The sequence below is a fragment of the Glycine max genome, chromosome 2 (assembly GCF_000004515.6).
Source record: "Glycine max cultivar Williams 82 chromosome 2, Glycine_max_v4.0, whole genome shotgun sequence".
NCBI lineage: Eukaryota > Viridiplantae > Streptophyta > Magnoliopsida > Fabales > Fabaceae > Glycine > Glycine max.
The window spans coordinates 30,517,967-30,525,298 of record NC_016089.4 but is presented as its reverse complement, the minus strand read 5'-3'; the positions used below and the strand labels follow the sequence as shown (position 1 = coordinate 30,525,298).

The following is a 7,332-nucleotide window of genomic DNA, read 5'->3' as shown; positions in this document are numbered from 1 at the left end:
TATGTATATATATATATATATATATATATATATATATATTGTTTTGACTTTTGTCTCAGTATTTACATACACATATACTAGTACCATACTTATATATATACATGTATATGTGTCGAAGACTAATTATCCTTGATTACAGCAATTCCTTGGTGTTAGATTTAAAAACAATTGATTGAATTCTACACCGATTTCCTTTTTCCTCCAAATAAACAATACCCGAAACCCTAAATACATTTTAACAAGTTAGAGAGTATTAAGAGTGTGAAGCTAAGAAATTGATTGTGGGGCAGAGTTTGCACAATCCACTCGAGGAGTACTAGAGTATGTCATCTATGTTGAGCATATTCTTACTGAAATGTCTTTCTGAGGTTAGCCTAAGTAGCATTGAATTCCAAATAAATTGGTCAGGAAGGATGCCCTTTGTGGCGTCCCTAAATTAATGACTGATTTGATAGTAATAATTTAAATAACAAAAACCATGGTAAATTTTTTTGGGCTTCTTTTTCTTTTTCTTTTTTCATTTCTTTCTCTTTTCACCATAACTAGGTTTAGAAGGAAAATCCTCACTATAGAGTCCTGAATGGCCAGTTCACAACTCTATTCGGAGTCATTTCTTTCTTACCGATCATAATCTATAAACTAATTTGCTGTTTCAAAAGGAAGAATATACCAGTCATTACTTTAGGTCGTCACGTGAAAATAGAAGAATAAAATACGGTCGATAAACTCTTTTACAAATAAAGTTGCAAATGCTTTCTTCTCAAATAACAAGATTGATCATAAATACATTCATCATTTAAAGCTGTCCAAAATATGGGAGTTTTACAAAATATATATAGTGTCATCCAGAGCAAAGGTGTCCACAGTGATGGCTTCAGCCACATGTATACAATCATCAAATTCCTATACAACAGGTCTACCCATACAAAAACAAAAGAGTAAACCTAACAGTTAGTCCTAGATACACCCACCCTCAAAAAGTATACAAAACTAATCCATGGAACTGTCCACTATGATGAAGAGCCTCCACTGGTCGCCATCTCTCTCGGGCCACTATCCTCCGTAGAGTCTGCCTCAGATGCCGACATGACTTCCTCGGGAGAATCCACCTCAGGGAGTGGGTCCTCATCACCCTCTAGAAAGTCAAGAGCATCCTCAGCAGGCTCGAGAGGTAGCTCCTCAAGATCCTCCTCAGGGTCTTCCTCGGACGACGTCACCTCGATCACTTGGGCTGGCTCCACTAGACGATATGGTGTAGGCGTGGGTAGTATCCACTCTACAGTGCGCTGAAGCGTACGCGCCGGTTCATCTGGATGCACCAATGAAGTAGCCGTGAATTGAATCGTGCCTCAAAATCGGCACCTCATGTTGCCTTTGAGGGTCTCCCAAGCTCCCTCTAGGCACTCCATCTCTACTCGATCATGGATTAGTTGCGCCGCCATCACGATCTACAAGGAAGAAAAAGAAAGGGGTAGACTCTTTCACAAGAATCTAACTATGCCGCAACACAATGCGTCTCATAACCACTACATGCAATTAAAAGGGGTATCTTAAGGCTTTTCATCTCTAGTAATCGATTACATAGCCTTGGTAATCGATTACCAGAGGCTAAATTCGAATTACACAGCCTTAGGACATGAAATCTACAAAAATGCACTGTGTAATCGATTACACATACCTGGTAATCGATTACCAGTGACCCATTCCTCTGTGTAATCGATTACACAGGCTGGTAATCGATTACCAGAGGCCTCCACCATCTCCCAGTTCCCTTTTTAAGCCTGGTAATCAATTACACCCCTTGGTAATCGATTACCAGAGGCTTCCCTAGCTTCCTGACCTCGTTTTCAAGCCTGGTAATCGATTACACCCCTTGGTAATCGATTACCAGAGACCATCTTAGCCTCCTATCTTCATTTTTAAGCCTTGTAATCGATTACCCACCCTTGGTAATCGATTACCAGAGGCCATATCTCACATATGAATCAAGTTCATAGCTGGCCAGCCACCACAAGCCTCCTTGCTTTGTGGTCTTTGTTCCTTTTATCTGTTGATTGCCAGGAGCTCGCCTGTTTAGGTACATCACAGGTTCTCACTGATCGACTATGCCCGGGTTGGGTCGGGATTGGTCAAGCTTGGATTTGGGCAATAGCACCCCACCTGACGTTCCCAAGGTCTCCTGACCCCCGCGACATATCTCCAGGTACCACTCTGTGGTCAACGAATAAAAGCAGGAAGTTTCACCCTTCTACACTTCCTCATCTCAAGCTTGTAGGATTATGGGGTACCCATCACATGTGGTACTAGGTGGCGGTCGGGCGATGGTGCACAACAAGTTTTCCACATCCACAAATCGCGCATAAACCCACCATCCCCTGTTGCCCACCTCCAACTGAGCTCACGTACTCCCACGTAGCTCATATCCTCATTTCTCTCAACACCGGGTCCCCATCAATCCTCCCAAGCTTCCCCAACATCCAAGTAATACAACATTCAAACAGCACAAACTATCACAGCCAAGAAAACAGAGCAAAGGCAGAAAACTCTGCCGAAACACCAACCAAAATCACATCTTTTCTCACTTAAAAACCCCAGTAACAATTCCTTTGTTCAAATTCGTTAACCGTTGGATCGACTCCAAAATTTTACTGGAAGTCTCTAGTACATAAGCCTACATTTTGACCGTTGGGATCTACTAGCAAACATCCAGAACGCATTCTGGACTGCTCTTTCCACAACCAGCAATTGCATAGCATTTTTCTGCACTTGTGCAAAATTCTGCTGCACAATTTCACAGCAAAAATCTGCACAAAGTGCAGATTTCGAAAACCACACTTCCCCTCATCCAATCTTGCCCAAATCAAATCCTACAAGTCCCAAATCATGTATCAATCATGTATAAACCAAAGTCAAGCTTCAAACCACAGCAACACAAAATCTAGGTGTCCAAAACCCCTCAATTTAATGGATTTTCTAGGCTTGAGAAGTGAAATTGAGAATGAGGTAAATTTGGAGCAAACTCTCACCTCACACAAGTCTATAACCTCAATCTAAACTTTCTCAAACTGGATTTACACCTAAAATTCCACCGAATCAAAATTTGACTCCTCAACACCCAATTTTGCCCTAGAAATGGCTCTTGGTTCACTTTGGTCATTTGTTTTTCTCTCTAGCACAGTCCAAGCTTTCTCATAAGTCCTAAATGACATTTCAAGCTAGGATTAACTCACTTTAACCTCCATTTACCACAGAATCCAGATTTAACCTTCCAACTCTCAAAGCCTCACTCTTTTTACACTCATAACACCACATTCTCACTTTCTAACCCTAGGTTAACTCTACCCTTCATCTCTAACAATTTTCCATAAGCAATTTCAGCACATAAACGTCACAAGCATCATCATAAAAACCCTAAAACTGAATGGGTATGTTTAACTCATCCAAACATGGCAAGTTCAACATGCTTTCAACAATTTCCTTCACAAATAACTATCATGAAGCAAAAACTTAGCAAAACTACCCATCATATCTCCCAAAACCCCATACCCACGAAAATCAAAGGAGAAAGAAGTCCACCCAAACCTGAAATTTCGAAGTCCCACACGTAGAGACGCGCTTCACGACTCCGAAAATGCCCTCCTTTCACGATTTGGAGCAGAAATGGGCACCAAAGGTTGAAGCTTTGTTTGGAGCTTCAATGGAGAATGAGGGAGAAAGAAAAGCAACGTGAGGGAGAGGGAGAGAAAGAGCTGTCTGAAATTTGGGCTGAGTGAAGAGAGAGAGAGTTGCTTTTTAATTTTTAAAGGCTTTTTCCTCTTTTATTATTATTTTATTTAAGCTATGCCGCATGTCTCCATTTGAGTGGAGCAAAAAGGGCCCACTTTCTCTTTTGATTGTGATCCATACTCAGCCACAAAAAGTGAGAAAAATCTGACCTTTGAAACGCTAAAATCCTGCCTCGGTTTGGGTGCCGTTTCTCTGATTCCAGTTCCTCGCGTTTCTCTGCGTCCGTCGGGGCCAGTTTTCGAAAGTAACTAATATATATATCAAAACGCTTAGAATAAAACCCCGAGCGTGGTTCAGAGGTTGGTTTCGTTAAATTTTAAGTCGCACGCAAAACGATAATTTTTTTTAGACTAATTAATTAAGAATTAACCCATAACCTCTCAGTTATGGATTTCTCTTCCTTAATTAGCCTAACCCGCGTATCTTGCCCCCACTATTCCTACTTCTACCAAGAACATATATGCATATACACTGAATAATACTTATATATATATAGTCATTCAAAATACATCGTTTTCAAAAATTCCGGGTAGAAATTTCCAGGATGTCACACCCTTGTCTATCATTTCCATAAAGACCTACATGGCTTTCTAAAGGTTCTCATTCCTACATAGGACATCAATCAAGGAACTGTAAGTTTCTGTATTGGGTACACAACCTCTTGCAGTGATTTCTTCCACCAACTTCAAGGCACCCTCAACTGATGACAACATTGAATGTAGATGGAATGGGAAAACGGTTATTAGCAATCATTTCATTCATCAACTCAACTGCCTCTCAGATGCGACCTTGTTGGGAAAATCCATGTACAAGGCAGTTATAAACTAGAATACTTGAAATTCCACCTTCATCAATCATCTGATCACACAACCTCTCTGCATCCTCAATAGACCCCTTCTTGCAGTGCTCAAAAATCATCAAGCTTTTGTCAACAACTCTAGGGAATAAGTTCCCCATCTTTGTTAGAAACTCAGTTGTGTCATCAAATCAATTTTGCTTTAACAAGCCGTATATTATGCTATTATAAGGATTGATGTGCCCTCTAGAGCCTTCTTTGCTTTCCTCCATTGACTCCAAAATAGAAAAACCATCTTCAATTCTTCCTTCTGAACACAAACCTCTGATTATTGTGTCAAATGTAACAAAGTTCCATTTGATCCCATCTGTTTTCATATCATTAAAAAGATCAAGAACCAAATCCAACATCTTCGACTCACAAAAACCAGATATCAGTACATTATAGGTATCCACATTTGGAAGACAACCTTTGCTTTCCATCTGCTTCAAAAAATGAAGCCCAACCTTCACGTTCCCTGCTTCACAAAACCCCTTTATCAAGGTGTTTTAAGCCACAACATCTAGCAAACCTCCCATGCTCTCAATTATCTAAAACCTCAGCAGCCTCTATGGTGCAGCCAACATTGCACAGAATCTCCAACACCATAGTGACACTTACAACATCAGGTACAAACCCCATGCTAAAACTCTTCTCCAGAAGGATAAGAGCCCAAACTGAATTCCCTTCCTTATAATACCCAAATATCAAAATATTAAAGGTAACATCATTGGGATCCTTCATCTCATTCATCAAATTCCTAGCCCTCCCAACCTCCCCATTCCTACAAAGTGCATGAATCAAAGTGTTGTAAACCATAGTGTTTGAGGCAACCCCTCTGGACTTAATAAGCTGCAAGAGCTTAAAACCTTCAACTATCCTATTAGTGAGGCACAACCCTTTCATCAAAATTCAAAAAGTGTAATTAAAATATTACCAACAGATTAATTTACTAATAGGACAATGGATTGATGATCGATAGGCATTGTATTTCACCAAACACTGAGATGACTAAAATAACAAAGACATAACCAATTTTACTAGATTAATGATATGAAAATGTTGTGTTGAAATGCATACTAATTATGTTTTATGCTTTACAACAAATACTAATTTTGTTCAGTTTTACAACACACGGGGCCACTGGCCAGAAATCTAATTAACAGTAAAAAAATAAAAAATAAAATCACTTTTTAATAGAGCCAATAGCCTTATTTAATCCATGTAGCATGCCACATTTAATGGAAAATGACTATGTTGTTGTTACTCCCTTCTCTGCCCACACAAACCTCCATTATGAAAACAAAAACATAAATTTCTTATATTTATAGTAAAAAAAATTAAATTCCAGGTACAAGCCTAATAGATTCATGAGGTTAGCCACTAGCTCATGGGCTTGCTTAGGTCAAATTCCATTTCTATCATTCTTTAGCCTTTAAGTTGAGAAAAAAGGAAGAGCACACTCATTTGGTGTAGCTAAAGCATAAATTCAAATGGTAGAATCCCAAAATTAATATTCAACCCAGCTGCACTAAATGAATAAGTTCTTCCTCGTTGCTTAATATATAAGGCTAAACAAGAGCAACAATGAAATTTAACCACAAAACAGTCGTGAGCTAAGGTTGAGGTAGTAAACAGTGAAGCGCAATGGCATTCTGTCATGCCCTAATTTCGTCCGGGGACCAACCGTTGTTGGGATGCGACCCTCGTTTGACCACTTCGAGGTACTTGGCACCCATCGTTAGGCAATTTGTGAAGTTCCGTGACATGCCGGAAGTCAAAAGAAAGCATTGTTTCACAACCCGTGAAGTTCCGTGACATGCCGGAAGTCAAAAGGAAGTGTTAGTGCGCAATCCATAAAGTTCTGTAACATCCCGGAAGCCAAAAAAGGGGATGATTACGTGATCCGTAAGGTTTCGTAACATTACAGAAAGAAAACAAGTGTCGTTACGTAATTCGTAAGATTCTGTAACTTTACGGAAAAAGAATCAGCAACAAAAGGCAGGGGTGTATTTAGTAAATAGGGGGTGCAAATAGCAACCAAGCCCACTTGGGCCTTCCAGGAAGTTCTCCAGAAGGCGGTGCCTTCTGGAGGAAGCAACCTAGCTCGCCTGGGCAAGTTGGGTGGCAAGCTTCTCTCTCTTTTCCCTATAAATAGGGGAAGAAGGGAAGAACAAAAAGGTTCAACCCTCCTGGTATCTGAGAATCACTTAAAATTAGTGAGAAAAAATTTTTCCGTGAAGAAAATCCAAGCCGGGGCGCTTCCATAACGCTTCCGAGATGTTTCTGTGGGCGATTTCGCGAAGGCTTTCCATCGTTCTTCGTCGTTCTTCGGTCTTCAACCGGTAAGTTTCCAAAATCAAACTTTTCAATTCATTCTATGTACCCTTTATGGTCCCCACTTGTTTCGCATGCTTTTATTTTTATTTCATTTACTTTTCGTACCCCCTTTTGATGTGCTTTAGTCATTTATTTAAGTTATTTTCTCGCCTAATAAAAAATAAAATAAATTTCCACCGTTCATTTGAATTGTAACATCTTTTAATTTCTGTTAAAATGAAATCCGACCGTTCGGTCATGACGTAACCACGTTAAAATCAAAAAGAGGCAAAATAATAATATAATAATAAATAATATCTTTTAGTAAAATAATAAAAAAAATCAATCAGACGTTTTCTTTGGGATTTTCCTTTCTTAATCGAATTGACTAG

At 39.5% G+C, this 7,332-nt stretch overlaps 1 pseudogene; it reads right to left on the bottom strand.

Annotated features, from left to right (window-relative positions):
- Positions 1 to 316: 316 nt before the first annotated feature.
- Positions 317 to 5,545, bottom strand: LOC106797522 (pentatricopeptide repeat-containing protein At2g17525, mitochondrial-like; annotated as a pseudogene).
- Between the last annotated feature and the right edge of the window lie 1,787 nt (positions 5,546 to 7,332).